The sequence below is a fragment of the Apostichopus japonicus genome, chromosome 19, assembly GCF_037975245.1.
Source record: "Apostichopus japonicus isolate 1M-3 chromosome 19, ASM3797524v1, whole genome shotgun sequence".
In the NCBI taxonomy this organism is placed as follows: domain Eukaryota; kingdom Metazoa; phylum Echinodermata; class Holothuroidea; order Aspidochirotida; family Stichopodidae; genus Apostichopus; species Apostichopus japonicus.
Genome location: NC_092579.1, coordinates 11311444 through 11328010, shown reverse-complemented (window position 1 = coordinate 11328010; position 16567 = coordinate 11311444). Strand labels below are relative to the sequence as shown.

Below are 16567 nucleotides of genomic sequence, written 5' to 3'. Positions count from 1 at the left end.
TACAGCCAATACATGCAGCTATGGTCAATACCCACAACACAGTGTACACAGCAGCGCTGGCCATCTCAGGTCCAGACAAATGAGAACAAGGTATCACGTTTCATTACTGTCTGCATTTTGTAGCGACAAGAAAACAACGTCACTTGCAAGCAACGGAAAATTAACTTTTCTTCAGAGGGTGGCACGCGGTTTTGGGCGAGTGTTTAATGCATTTAAAGGCAGATGTACACGGCTATGAACAGACCGAGTTTAAGAATAAATCTGTAATGTTCAACCTTTTCATGAATCCGGCAAGTTTCGCTCCGTGTTCGAAAATAAGAATTCACTTACAGACAATGAAATAAGAACGAGATTGGCAGAATGAACTTTGGATGGTCAACACGTCATGGGAAATGTTTACATTTCAAGAAAAAGTGTAGTTAGCTGCATACGAAGCAAAGTGCCGGAGTAATACTAACTTAACTGTCATTGTCTAATGTGATTCATTTAGATGTTGTGGTCCTTTAATATTGTGTTATAGTGTTGTATATTTCCGTTGCCAGTCATCATAGTCATGTATGAATTCCAAATAATATACTAGTATATCCTGGCATATCGACGCGAGGAATTCGACTAGTAAAGAACAATTATCGTATTGCAGCCATATAGCCTGCAGTCTTTCTACTTGTGATTTCATTCCCTGCTTGGATTTGTGTGAGTTTTAGGTACTCTTGTTTGTAGCTTTGATCGATCGTTATATATACGTTAGTGTTTAGCCACTGATCTTTCCGGGATCACGCCATAAGTTTACAAATTAATCAATATTTATATATTGATAACAGAAAACAAAACAAATATGGCCGCAGGAGGCGTTGACAGTGGTGGGTTTGTTGGTTCGACATTTGATACGAGCCATCACCAAAACAACGTTCACAGTAGTATTGTGATTGCCGGCTCTGGTGAAACCTACAATGGATCGAGTAGACTTAACACGAACATGGACACGAATACGAATACGAACACGAACATATGCGGATTAATACTAGTTGTATCATTTTTTCTCTTTTGGTGTGGAGCTTGCGTAGCTATGTCTGTCTTCTTGGTCCTTAATGCACCACCATTTTTAGCAATTGTACCACTTGCGTTACCTGTTTTCATATGTATTGTTTTTGTGTCGGTTTGTCGTTGTATACGTCAAAACCAAAATGCTCTTCGGAATCAAGCTCGTAATGAAGGAATCAACGTCAACATAAACCCTCATTCGCCGTCTCATTCAGCTCATCCACCTCAGACATCAAATGTCCCTCTTGGATTTCAAGATCAATCATTGCACTTTGCAACAAATTACGGATTTCATGCTACCAATCATCATCAAACGTATGGGAATCCATCATCCGTAAACTTGTATCCTACACAAACCCCAATAAATAAAGGGATGCAATACTCCACAGAATCAGCAGGGTAAGTTAATTATAGAGACAACGTCTTGACTAGGCCCGTATCGTATGACGGGGGGGGGGGGGATTATCTAGGCAGGAGTAGCAACAATTTAATAAGGGCAAAATGCTTTTGTCATGTTATTTGTAACTTGATAGTGGTGGAACAAACATGGGAAGGCATAGTGGTCGGCACGGGTGGAGGGGTGGATGAGGAGGGGGGGGGGAATCCCCTGTGCCCGGTCTGGCTACGTACGCTCCTGGCAGGAACGGTTGTTGACAAATACGCATCAGTGGCCATTATTCGACCCTCTGCAATATTAGAGAGCTGTAGTGATAAGAGTATCATGATTCAATACAATAAATGTATGGATAAGCCGCCGTCCCCGCACCCTACCTCCATTTCCTTCACACAAAAAAACTCCCGATCATTAATTTAGCTCATTCGGCCTATATACAGATACACTGGTATTGATCGATATACGTTATCAGGGTGATTGTCAAAGCCAGAGGGGCACGGGATAGTCGCTGTACACCCTCCCCAATTAAAATGTAATATTACATGACTGTATACGGGACTGCGTGTCACTGCTTCATTATAATGCATGCAATCGGTGCATGCATTATAATGAAGCAGTGACACGCAGTCCCGTATACAGTCACGTAATATTACATTTGAATTGGGGAGGGTGTATAGGGACTATCCCGTGCCCCTGTGACTTTGACAATCACCCTGATAACGTATACCGATCAATACCAGTGTATATGTATACATACACTGACGATTCGCGGACCACGCTACATCCCGGTCAAGAATAGTTGACAGCGCTTTATCAGTACTCCCCCGTACGCAGTGGCGTAGCCAGGGGGCGTGGGGACGACAGCCCCCCCATAAGAAAGCTTGTCGTCCCCCCCCCCCACTGGGATTTTGGGTGTCGACAAAAATTTACATGTGCGAAAAATTTAACATTGGTCTGAATGGTTTCGAATCTCCATGATGACCACTCATGAACGAACCTTCGCCCGCACCGGCAGTAGGCTATAGTTGCTGAAAAACCGGACGTGAAATAACGCATAGGCTGGGTTTTTACTTCTGGGACGTACCCCAATGCTCTTAAAACCGCTAAAAAACCAAATTTCAAGAAAGGAGACACTACTATCGCTGATAATCAGTCTATCACCCTAATAATGTTCCAGACGCAATCTTTGATCATGTCAGTTTGACATATAGTTCGGTCATTCAGTATGTTACTTGGCTGAAAGCCCAGTCAATCATTCCTTATTTTCCACGCGCAATATGCAGGTTTGTCGAAAAATGTCAATGCCGGTGTCAAACTCACAATTTTGTGATATGACTCCCAGGACGGCATTTCGAGAAACTTACATGCAGTCGCGGCGGATAGCTTCCTTCACCTATAGAATGTCCGGAGACATTTTGGGGCATCGTTCCTATAGGCCTATATCTGAGGCCCTGTGGTCATTTCTTGACCGACTTGGTGCAATACAATGTGCCTCGAAGTAAATGTATTCACAGATTGTTAGTTGCCATGGGTTTGAACAAATGAGGGGTATTCTATCCTGAAACATAGGGTAAAATGGGGCTGGGGTTTCCAGTTCGCCGCATCATTTTTTAACTTGCACTTGGTTCTAATGTTGATGTCAATTTGAATCACTAATATCAGAAATAATCCACCAAAAACTAAGGCCGTATGAACTTTATGGCAGATTTCCTGAGTGGCGAATTTGTAATTTTCTCCCGAAATCACGCAACTAGATGGCTGCTATCCAGCCTGGCAAGTGCCAACTCCAGCGATCTTTCAGATATTGATATCTGAAATTTTCTTGGTACGCTGCTCGCCAACTGATGGTGGCGCTCCACTGAGATAGTACTTGCGGCCGGATACCTCGAATGGATTACGTCCCCCCCTCCCCCCCACACGTTTCAAATCGGATTGACGCCTTTGCTTACAAGGCTTGAGAAGTGCCATTTTTCTACGATCTAGGAGGCCTTTTTAGCTAAAACTTTTTGTACGCTGCGCCGCTTAGATAATAACAAGACGCCCTCCAAGGAAATGGTCAAGCCCCCCCCCCCCCAAGCGCCACCACCCAAAAAAAAATCCTGGCTATGCCACTGCCGGTGCGTCCGACCCACCATTCTCTCGCCCTCCTTTTTCGGGGCATTTTATGTTTATATTTTTGTTTTACTTGTTTTTCTTTCTCACAGCCAGACATCTCAGTCTTCAAATGTTAGTACCTCTATGGCCTCTGATTTACCTCCATCCTACGAAGAAGTAACGAAGGGAAAGCAGACCGAGGGGAAATTTGAAGGGCGTCTTTGAAATATGGATTCATCGCGAGTTTACCCTGCCTAATATTGAACCGAATAGAGGGAGTCCACTATGATTCACCATCACGTCACAATGTTATACGACGAAGTAACGAAAGAGTCATTATAACGGAAGAGTACAGTAGTATAATTGCTCCTGTATTACCGTATGTAGATATATATATATATATACCATGGCCATTAATGTCATGTTTGAGGACGGCTGACTTCTTATGAAGCGTGCACATGGGCGGCGATCATGAGGGACGGGGGGGATATGTCCCCTCAGTATTTTAGGTGTGGGGGTGGTATAGTATCTAATACCCCCCCCCCCCAATATTTGGTGGCATAGTTTGTTTTTTTGCTATAAATAGTAAATAATGCGTGAGATTATTTATCCAAATCATACTTTGCGGTGGCTAAACTTCATCCAACATGCTGCATGAGCTAAATGACTCTTCGTGGTCGCTTCTGTGACCTGTGACCGTATAGCATGTTGTCACTCATGATTATTATCATAATGTCTGTAGCATACATCTCTTGTGTATCAGTGTAATTACGTACAATCGTATATATGATCCACATCGATATGGGTACACTGGGTTTCCATTTTGCACGTCTGTTAGGGGTTGAAGGGTTTTTTTTCGATGTTGGTTGTCCATAGATGAAATTTTGTGCAACAGTATGGGTATGTTTTTTAAGTGAATTTATTATTCAAATTCTGAACAAATAATGGGCTCGAAACCTTGAAAAGTGGGGCTAACGGGTATTGTGGGCCGTTACGTAGAATTACCTACAAAAGCACTTATCCACAGGAGATGCGATGAGGTCGAACATGATTTGTGACTGGTGACAATCTTGAAAAAGGTTATGGATGGAAACGAAAATATTGGGAAAAACAATGGTCATTTTCAAGCCTGAGAAGTGCCATTTCCGGTGATCTTGGGGGCTATCAAAACCAGAAATTTTCATGTACGCTGCGCGCCAACCAATGGTGGCGCTCCGCTTTGATAGTAATTCAAAATCCTGGATACGCGCCTGTATATACAAAATATCACAAAGAGCGCGAACAATTTGGGGGATGAAAGTTGCTACGCGCCTGCACCCAAGCAAATATCCCCCCAATATTTGAAACAAATCGCCGCCCCTCAGCGTGCATGCTCCATACAAATGCCCCATATTGACTTACACACTAAATTTTGACACTTAATCATTCCCTGATCATACAGTAAGTAAATGTGTGAGTATTATGTCAGTTCTTACTGTTTAGAGATGAAATAGATCCAAGCACCCTTCAGCATTAACGGATGCCAGGGCAGGTTTACAGTCCAAGGGATGTTGACACCTGTAAGGTGATATTGAATAACAAAGCCAGAGTAGTGCTGTTAACAATGTAGTGACACCTTTTACAATACATACACTGAATCACTGAAATAGAGGAATGAGCATCTTTATTCTTGAGTAAATAATTCTCCCCCGGCCAAGCAACACCTCAGAATAAGTTAGCTGTTGACAACTACCAGCCTTACACTAAGGGCTACCATAGCATGTAACTTCCGCAAAAACGATTACAGATTGATACTTCCTCTAAATGACGACATTGTGCGTGAATTAACATTGTTGATGAAGCTTGCATTGGTTCATCATCTGCAAGGACATGTTGTAGGACTTCCACCAAGAGATCATAAAACATACAAACATTAATTTAGTTATGACTCATGTTCCAACACAAGATGGGATGCTACCCCGTGTTCTCAAAACTTGTTCACACCAACTTGCCAACATATATACAATACTTTATAACCTCTCCTTTAAAGTATCATACGCTTCCGGCAATGTGGAAGCAGTCGCGTATCATTCCAGTCGCAAAAAAAAGGCTAACATCACGTGCCATGAACGACCTCAGACTTATTGCATTAATCTAGGTAGTCATGAAAGTATGCGAGCGTTTGATACTCAAGACCCTGAAGCCTCTCGTGAATGATTATCTTGACCCGATGCAGTTTGCGTACAGATCGAAACGCAGTACCGAGGACGCCGTTCTTGTCAGCCTCGAGAAGCTCTATTCTCACTTGGAACTCACAAATAAGGGTAACTTTGCCAGGGCTACGTTCTTTGATTTCTCTACTGCTTTTAACACTTCTAACCCCATATTCTTAAAGGTGTTAAATGTCCATATCAAAATTTCTAAATATATCTGTAATACATAGTTACCAAGTTTATATGTCTTTATTCGGCCATATCAAACTTTATATGGATTACAATTTTATCAAGTTGTATCTGGCTTATATGGTCGTATCAAACTTTATATGAATATGTGGATTACAATTTTATCAAGTAATATCTGCCTTTATATGGCCATATTAAACATATATGGATATCTGGATTATAATTTTATCAAGTTATATCTGTCTTTACATGGCCATATCAAACTTGATTAGATATCTGGCTAACTATGATATCGAGATATATCTGGATTTATATGGCAATATCAAACTTGATATGGATATCTGGCTTACAATAATATCAAGATATATCTGGATTTATATGGCCATATCAATCTCTATATGGGTATCTGGATTACAATTTTATTAAATTATATCTGGCTTATATGGCCATATCAAACTTTATATGGATATATGGCTTGCAATTATATCAAATCATATCTGTCTTTTCATGGCAATATCAAACTTGATTAGATATCTGGCTTACAACTATATCAAGATATATATGGCTTTATATGTCCATATCAAACTTGATATGGATATCTGGCTTACAATTATATCGAAATATATCTGGCTTTATATGGACATATCAAACTGTATATATACAAGATATCAAGATATATCAGGCTTAATATGGCCATCTCAAACTTTATATGCTTATTTAGATTACGTTTTTATAATATTATATCTGTCTCTTCATGGCCATATCAAACTTGATTGGATATCGGGCTTACAATTATATCAAGATATATCTGTCTTTACATGGCCATATCAAACTTTATATGCTTATTTGGATTACATTTTTATCAAAATATATCTGTCTTTGCATGGCCATATCAAACTTTATATGGATATCTGGCTAACTATGTTATCAAGATATATCTGGCTTTATTTGGCCACATCAAACTGTATATGGATATCTGGCTTACAATTATATCAAGATATATCAGACTTTATATGGCCATATCAAACTTTTTATGCTTATTTGGATTACAATTATATCCAGATATATCAGGCTTTATATGGCGATATCAAGATAATAATAATAATAATAATAATAACTGTTTTTTGTATAGCGCAGGTATCCAGAGCACAAGGCAATTTTCAAAGCGCTCCAATATAAAGGGCCTAACTGTGATATTTCTCAAAAAGGATAGTTTTTAACTGTTTTTTTGAGATCCGTTTTACTGGATGGAGAAATAGGTTCCTCTTGTTTGGCTATGAGATTGTTCCACAGTCGTGGGGCAATCACGGAGAAAGCTCGCCCGCCAAAGTTAGTTGAATGAAATGATGGCTCCGCAAACAAATATTTATTTTGGGACCTTAGCGATCTTGGTGGAATGTAACGATGGACTAATTCTGCTAAGTACAATGGAGCTTCCCCGTTGAGTGCCATAAAGGTGAGATACAAAATTTTAAAATCTATTCTTGCACGTACAGGTAACCAGTGAAGTTTACGAAGTACAGGTGTTATATGGGCTCGCTTGGGAGTTTTCGAAACAAGGCGAGCAGCATTGTTTTGAAGCATTTGTAATTTATTCATCAACTCATTGGTGATCCCGTACAGAAGGCTATTGCCATAATCCAGGCGAGACATTACAAGTGCCTGTCGTGATCGATCGTGTCGCACTTTTGCTGAGCTGCCTTCGGGCTAAGGCAATATTTCTGAGATGAAAATAGCCCGACTTGACGACAGAGTAGACATACGGCTTCATAGACAGCTGAGGATCAAACAGGACACCGAGGTTACGTACAGTGGCTCCGGGGATTTTAACATCAACCCCAGCTACTGTGATTGAATCAATGTTCACTAGTTTGAGACGTTGAGGCGTACCAAATAGCATTATTTCAGTTTTCGATGGATTTCCTTTCAGGAAGTTGTAAGTGAGCCAGTGCTGAATTTCATTTAAGCAGCATTCCAACTTTAGGCATTCTTGATGTACCTGTGCTGGATCTTTGATCTCTCTAATAACCGTATATAATTGAGTGTCATCAGCAAAACTATGGCCGCGGTGTATTGAGTGAGAATCAATCAGTTCGCCAAGAGGAAGCACATAGGTTAAGAACAGCAAAGGCCCAAGTACAGACCCTTGGGGAACGCCATAGTTCAGAACGCAGGATGAAGATATATATTGCTTTTCATGGCCATATCAAACTTGATATGGATATCTGGCTTACGATTATATCAAAATATATCTGGCTTTATATGGCCATATCAAACTGTATATATACAAGATATCAAGATATATCAGGCTTAATATGGCCATCTCAAACTTTATATGCCTATTTGGATACATTTTTATCAAGATATATCTGGCTTTACATGGCCATATCAAACTTGATATGGATATCTGGCTTACGATTATATCAAAATATATCTGGCTTTATATGGCCATATCAAACTGTATATATACATCTGGCTTACAATTATATCAAGATATATCAGGCTTTATATGGCCATATCAAACTGTATATATACAAGATATCAAGATATATCAGGCTTAATATGGCCATATCAAACTTGACATGCTTATTTGGATTACATTTTCATCAAGTTATATCTGTCTTTACATGGCCATATCAAACATGACTGGATATCTGGCTTACAATTGTATCAAGATGCTTTACATGGCCATATCAAACTTGATATGGATATCTGGCTTACAATTGTATCAAAATATATCTGGCTTTATATGGCCATATCAAACTGTAAATGAACATCCGGCTTCAGTTATATAAAGATATATCTGGCTTTATATGGCCATATCTGGCTTACAATTACATTTGGCTTTTTCTGGCCTATTTTCTTTAAATAAAACACAAGAACGAACACTATCGTGACCGTTTAAGGGGAAGGGTACTAAACATATGGTGATAATTAAGTTACTGTTACATTTTTTTTTTTTAATTTTCTACATTTCCTGCTATTTCTCTTTCTTTTCTGTTGTTCCCCTTTTTAAAGTGTGATACATTTAGCATGTTTTACAAACAATAAAAACAGTCAAGGCTAAAGTTTGTGATTTTTTGGGGGGTTTGTTTGATTTCTTAGCTGGTACATTTACAGTATTGATCTTTTTGGTATCACATGCAGTGGGGTATTTCATGGAAATCTTGAATTTTCCTAAATGTATAAAGCAAATTTGTTTTTACCGGAATCAAAATGTAAATAGCTCTATTTCTGTTTCTTGTTCTCTCCCTTCCTAGTGGTTATGTAATAGGTATGCCTATACTCTTCCACAACCTGTGCTCATTTTCCCTTGTATAATTAGTAGTGAGCCAGTGGCAACAGTACTTTCTTTGTTCTGCCAAGTTGCTGGTTTTAGTAAACATCTTCTCTTCTTACTTTGTTTTCTTAGATAAGGGATGCCTTGTCTTGGTTGTTTCAGTTTTAGTGTAAGCATTTGTATGCAGATTTAGTCTGTATGTTTAGCTCTGATTGGTTCCAAGTGTTACTCTTGGTATCTAGGGTGTTTATAGCCAATCAGAGGTGGTAAAAGGGTCACATGTTGTTACCCTGTGGTTTAGGAGTTTCCTCCAAGGTGTTTTAGGAGAGAGAGGCAGTTTAGTTGTCAGCCAGTCAACCGGGCATGTTTGTATATTAGCCACCCTTGATATCATAGTCTGTACACTACAGTATACATATATATAAAAATAGTTAGAGAAGTTGTCTATCTTGTGCTTAAAGAATACATAAATATACCTTACTGGAGGTTTTTATTGTTAATTATTGATTTGCTGTACGTTTGTGAACATTATTTCATCGTTATATTGGATTCAATGGAACTGAGAGCTGTGTTCGGCTAGTTGCCATTTTGTATTTACATACCTTTTACCTGGACTTAACCAATCTTGTACCTGGACTTTATACCTACTCTCCTTGGGAAGAACATTTCTTTGAACATATATTATTTATTGGAGTATTCCTGGAATCTCACTCATACCTATTCTCACTGTCCAAGTATATTCACGGAACTCTTACTACTCACCTTCTATTTCGTAACTTCCTGTTATCGGACATTTATCATTAAACCTGTCCTCACCGTGCCTACCAGTCAACTACATTGCTGTGCCGTGCTGCTGGAGTATACAGACCCGCCCGCCAGATAAGCTCTATCTCTTTTTTTATTAATGTGCACATACATGTATTAGTCTTGTGGCCACTTGACACCTTTAGTCGTTTGTATTCAATATCTTTAATTCTAATTGTTGATACCCCACAATTAAGTGTAATTGTGTAACGGTAAGGAGTACTTAACCAAGATTCCTTATGTTACACACTGTCATGTGTGACCGAGCAAATATAGCTACTTAATTTACCTAACAGCCAGTCTTATTCTTGTTTTTAGCCTGTTGTATTTGTAATATAGTGGTCAGCTGTCTTCACACATCGTGACCACTAGGGGGATTCCCAATAATCCTGTTGGACAGCTAGCTGCTGTCAAGAACCCCATATCCCGCAACTCTTACAAACCAGAAGACTACGTCCTCCCACTCGTTCGTATGATCATATGAGTTCCACTACGGCGCTATTATGATGATTTACGTCAATTATGGTAACTGCGTACGAAAGATGCCCTCCCATAAAACCCATCCAAATGTATACAATGTGCAAATTGCATTGTGTCTGTACACAGTGTATAGATGTAGAGTACTGTTTGATACAGTAAACACAGTAGGTAATAAAGAACCAATATTAATTACATACCAAAATAATAATTGGACCAGTGGCTGTTTAAGGCATAGCGTGGGGTTTATTCTGCATTGTACAGGTGCAGAGTACTGTGTGATACAGTACACATAGTAGGTAAAATTGAACCAACATTACATACTACATACAAAATTGGACCAGTGGCTGTTTAAGGCCTAGTCTGGGCTATATTCTGGTGGGCCTCTAACATGGGGTGATGGCAAAATCTCAATTAACCAATGTATACAGGACAGAATTTGGAAAATGTAGTAGGTGGGTGGCTACCTTATTTTCACTAATTTTTAGAAATATGCTGTGCAGGCTTGTAACCCATATTTTGTTTAGGATAAGGAAGTACTTGAAAAGGTCCAGAGGAGAGCTACTAGAATGATTAGTTCCTTAAAGAGTGTTCCTTATTATAGGCGGTTACAATTGTTGAATCTCACCACACTGGAGCTTAGGAGGTTACGTGGGGAATTGATTCAGGTTTTCAAGATAGTGTATGGTTTTGACAATTTATCCTTTACCGACTTTTTCATGTTTGCTAATAGTAGTTGTACCAGAGGTCATTGTCTTAAACTCCAAAAGTCACAAAGTAGGATTAATATTCGGCATAATTTTTTTCTAATAGGGTTGTGAATGAGTGGAACCGTTTGCCTGCGAAAGTTGTACTTGCAAGTAATTTCAATGGGTTTAAGAATGCTTTGGATAAGCACTTTTTGCATTGTAATCGGGTCTGAGGGTTTGTGTCTTCAGTATTTTTCTATCTCCTATAGGGTCCTTGATGGGGACTTGAGTGTCCCTCCTGATCCCTTTTTTCTACTAAACTAAACAATATTGTTAGGCATAGTCTACATCAGGTTTACAACTGCCATAATCAAGATTCAAATCATGCAATTAAAAAAAAAAGGTTATACACATATGTATTTGTAGGCTACCTAACGTTAGGCTATTTTGCTAGGTGTACACGATGCACCCCAAACCAATCTTAGCTAGGTTTTGCGTAACTGCCACTGAGCTTATTACTTTTAATTTTTAGAGTTAGAACTTCCTGTTCATAGCCTAGGCAGTAACACTAACAGGTACAAGTAACATGCTGAGTAGGCCTATGACCAAGAATTAGTTACCGGGGTACGTGCCTAGCATAAATTGTGACAGTGGTCCATTTATATTCATTCATAACCCAATGTTTTCAAATGGGGTGACAAACAAAATTTTTATAAGGAGATTCTGGTCAGAGCAATTGTCTCAGTTCCGCCCAAAACATTTTAGGAGACGAACTGGTTGCATGTAGCTTAGCCTATGTCACATTGCAATGTAAGGTTAATGTTATGTCTTACTACGTAACGCTACGGCTAGGCTACTTTCGTGAATCTCGCACGGTATTGAGAACAACTTGTGCCTTAAATTCCAGACCCCGATAGGCCAAGATATCGTGATTTAAGCAAAACTGCTTTCGTCCCGCAGAGCCACTTCTTTTCTTAACCTACGCCTAACATTCAAGCGAAATACTTCAAGAATGTATAAGAAATATTAGTGAGAGTTTACATCAAGTAGTTTTACCGAATATCGAAAGGTATAGTATGTATAGTATTGTTGATGCAGTACTATTGCTGTCTGTTGATGGTTCGTATATGCAATACGACATTACGTACACAACAAAGTCAACTCGGCAATGAATTATACGTGATGCATACGCACAGAAGCGTTTTCTGTGGCCATGGCTCCGTGCCAAACTTTTTGGTTTGACGTCATCATTTTTCTACAACTCGTAGTCTTAGCCAAAAAATGATGTAAACTGCAGTCATTTTCTTTACATTTTGATCCAATTACGACAAATAATTATTATCTGGAGTATAATATATACGTAAAACTGAAGTTTATATGCTATTAAACTTCATTTTTTGACACTGCTCTTAGGATTCAGTAAATTCGACATTGTTACATAATGTACAGATAAACGAAACGGCGTGGAATTCTGTCCCCCTCCAGAGCTCAGAGCCACATCTAAGCTCGAGAATACTCTCTCGCAAAAAACGAAATGAACCTATCATCGTTTGTTATAATTGCTATCAAGGCATTTGCTAAATTAAAGTAATGAATAAGGATGTTTATATTAAACTAACGGTGTGCAATAAATAGTTCTTAAACAAGAGTTTTTTATGCTTATTTTCAGGGGCGTAGCGAATTTTGTTGTTGTTGGGGGGGGGGGGGGTGTGGAGAATTTGATTTGCCGACGGATCTGGAAGTGGTGACTGAAATGGGGGAGGGGTGTAAGGGGAGGGGGTGTCCCCCTCCCCTTTGGAAAATTTTTAGTTTTGAAACGTCCTTAGATGCAATCTGGTGTATATTTTAAGTCAAATTTGATTTGTCGACGGATCTGGAAGTGGTGACTGAAATGGGGGAGGGGTCTAATTTTTAGTTTTGAAACGCCCTTAGATGCAATCTGATGTATATTTTAAGTCAAATTTGATTTGTCGACGGATCTGGAAGTGGTGACTGAAATGGGGGAGGGGTCTAATTTTTAGTTTTGAAATGCCCTTAGATGCAATCTGATGTATATTTTAAGTCAAATTTGATTTGCCGACGGATCTGGAAGTGGTGACTGAAATGGGGGAGGGGTGTCCCCCTCCCCTTTGGCAATTTTTTAGTTTTGAAACGTCCTTAGATGCAATCTGGTGCATATTTTAAGTCAAATTTGATTTGCCGACGAATCTGGAAGTGGTGACTGAAATGGGGGAGGGGTCTAAGGGTAGGGGGTCTACCCCTCCCCTTTGGAAAAATTAGTTTGAACGTCCTTAGATGCAATCTGGTGCATATTTTAAGTCAAATTTGGCACGGAAGAAGCTCCCGTTCTCCTTTTTCTATTCAGCTTTCCTTCTTTCTTCCCCTTCCGCTCTCTTCACCTTTTCTCCTTTTGCCGACAGACCCAAAATTTGCCGACAGCGACCAAATTATTGGGGGTTGTGACACCCCCCACACCCACCCCCCCCCGCTCGCTACGCCCCTGCTTATTTTAGATAAAGGTGCAAGGACTTCTCTAGTAAGTCATTTTGAGATGAATTTTATTTAATTCAACCATTAAAAATATGTTTTAAGACTCAACCGGTCCTGGTCAAATATTAACTTTGCACTATTTTACAGAATTAATTTTGTGGAAATTAATTTTTCTTGCAATGCCCTTGCTGAGTTACAGGACTGGAGAGGTCCTAGTCAGCTACTTTTTATTCTCGCTATATATTCTTTACAGATATGCAAACAAAGTATTAAATTATTTAAACATGGATAAATAATATGTCCGTACATGAACACTAAGTCTTGTAATCCACTAGTTGTTGTGGATGTTTGTTACATGCAGGCGCGTAGCCAGGAATTTGCCAAGGGAGGGGCGAAACTGTAGATTCGGCATTGCAAACTATCTAAGCGTAGCGCCACTATGGTTGTCGCGAAGCGTACAAGAAAATTTTGGCTGAAAATGCCTCCCAGATTGCAGGAAATGGCATTTCCCAGGCCATTTAAGTTGCATCTTAGCATTTTTTCTTTTGAAAATACTAGCGATATCATAAAAACATTAAAAAAAAATTAAAAATTTGCTCAAGGGGGGCGGCTGCCCCCTTCGCCCCCCCCCCCTTGGCTACGCGCCTGGTTGCATGTCTGTACGTACAGGATAGAATACAAAGTAGCTGACAGGACCTCTCCAGTATTGCATGTAACTCAGTAAGGGCATTGCAAGAAAAAATGAAATTGACGTACTGTCGTAATTTGGACTTTTCATTAATTCCGACTTTCTAACTTGGTATTTCGATTTTTATCTCAAAAGTCATGCAGTAGGCTAGCCTATATGTGTCACACGTACTTTTAGGCCTGTAGCTGTAGAGTTAACAACGTATATCCTGTAGATACTTATTTTTAAGAAATATCATGCAAATAGAGAATGAGCCCAAACATCAAACAACTTGATCCAGCCTCAGCCCCCTTAAAGGTATGCTATATTGGCCCCAAATATGCTAGATATTCAAAATATGGTCACCTTTGGTCAATATTGTTAAACTGTTTTCATTACAACCTTTTTTGCAAAAAATGTGACCGTGGTCACAGTTTATCATATTTTTAGTTTCATTACAACCTGCGAGGAAATTTTCATCACTGGGTCATTTAGTCATCTTGGGTGTTCCTTGAAAATGTCTGAGAACAATTTGGAGAGTAAAGACCTCCAGAGAAGTATTTTTTGAAAACTTCTAGCAATTATAGGGACTGGAAAAGGAGAAAATTTGCGCCATTTATGGAGCTACCCAGGAAAAAATTTACCACAAATTTACCGCGGTAATATACCACACTTTTACCCCGGTTAAACCGGGGTAAATTTGTGGTAATTTAATGGGTTTTAGTGGTAATATCATGGTAAAACTGCGGTAAATTTACCGCGGTTGATTTTACCACAATTTTACCACACATTTACCCTATTTACCACACATTTACCATAGTTTACCGCGGTAAAATTAGGGTACATATATACTCTGTATCAGTGGCGTAGGGAATGAGGCAAGGGTGGCGGCCCCCTGGCAGAAATCTTCCCCCAAAAATCGGAAAATCTGGGTTAAAATCGCAAAAATCCGAGTAGACATTTTGCGACTGTGACCGGTGTTTTGACTTGCCCTGTGGGATTTTACCCCGTGAACTTAGGGGAATTGAGAAAAAAATTGTTGCTTTAAAAAAAATTATTGCTTTTGTCTTAATTACCCCCCCCCCCCCCCACCAGGGCAAGTGGGCGGTCGCACCCTGGCATTCATCATTCATCATATTATCTCTTCTCACCACCGTCCTTCGTTGTCATTCGCTCTCATGCGCGAATGATAGGCCTAATTAACCCTGTACAAAGTCAATTGTCATTCGTTTTAGTTTGTCCCATGCTGACCAACTTTAAATTTTGGACAAATATGACCAGTTATGTGAAGGGAATATGCAATACCAGGGACCCCTGCACGTGTAATGGGCAGGATGCAAATACTGTATGTTTGGGGATAGCATTTTGCTTAGCGTGTTCTGTGCAGCCTCTGGCTGCACCACGCACGAACTGCCTTGAGTGCAGGTTCGATGTCTAGATACAAGTTTTCACTAACATAAACGCTTCCCATCACTGGATAACTGACAAGTTGGCCATTCATGGCGTTTTCGTAACTTGTAAACAAACCTCTTGCTCAGTAGTAAACAATTTTTGTACGCTGCTTCTGGGAGGTCTTAACGGGGTCTAAAAATGCCTCAATTGACTAAATTTTTACACCACAGGTATATCCATTCATGCTCTACACCATGCAAGTCATATCTTGATTGATAAGATATCACAAAATATGTCCTCCTGCTGCTTTTTGGCACTTTTCGTGAAATAGGAGGACACTTTGGGCGGATTGATATAGACTTTAATAGGTGGATGCCACCTTCGGCGATGCACAAATTATAATATAAGATAGAATTACGCAATAGATAGCTGATAGGATCGAGAATAGAAAGAAAGTTTCTAAGGTCACAACTAGTTACTTATTGTGGGCTTACTATATTGGCTTTTCTGCCTAGCTTATAATCCCTTTGTGTGTAAGATCTGCTTGCGTCTCTTGAGAAGTTGAGGTTTGTGCTAACCATCAGACCAAAGTGAGTTTGAGAATCATCAAACCAGCAACGTCGTAGGCCTGCCGAGGTAAGACTAGTGTAGAAATGATAGGCCTAACGTTGCTTTACCCTGGTCAAGTTCAAGTTAGCCAAACTATATATATCTTTCAACGGGATGAAGTGTGCCAAACAAAGTTCTGCACCAGGCCTATTACTACTCATTAGAATAGGCTGATTTCGTTACAGCATTAGTACATCTAACTGTGGCACGTTATCAATTAAAAAAGAAACAACAATAAAGTCTTAAGGC

The 16567-nt window shown here is 39.5% G+C and overlaps 1 protein-coding gene and 1 long non-coding RNA gene across 2 annotated transcripts in view; one reads left to right on the top strand and one right to left on the bottom strand.

Annotated features, from left to right (window-relative positions):
* LOC139959505 (uncharacterized) overlaps positions 1–10287 on the top strand; it is a 48999-nt gene extending 38712 nt beyond the window's left edge. The window contains exon 4 of the mRNA XM_071957179.1: positions 3640–10287. The gene's annotated coding sequence lies outside the window, so the exon portion shown is untranslated. The remainder of the gene's footprint in view (positions 1–3639) is intronic.
* LOC139959507 (uncharacterized) overlaps positions 1–16345 on the bottom strand; it is a 52206-nt gene extending 35861 nt beyond the window's left edge. Inside the window, exon 1 of the long non-coding RNA XR_011790147.1 lies at positions 12701–16345. This is a non-coding gene — a long non-coding RNA (uncharacterized lncRNA). The remainder of the gene's footprint in view (positions 1–12700) is intronic.
* Positions 16346–16567: the final 222 nt, after the last annotated feature.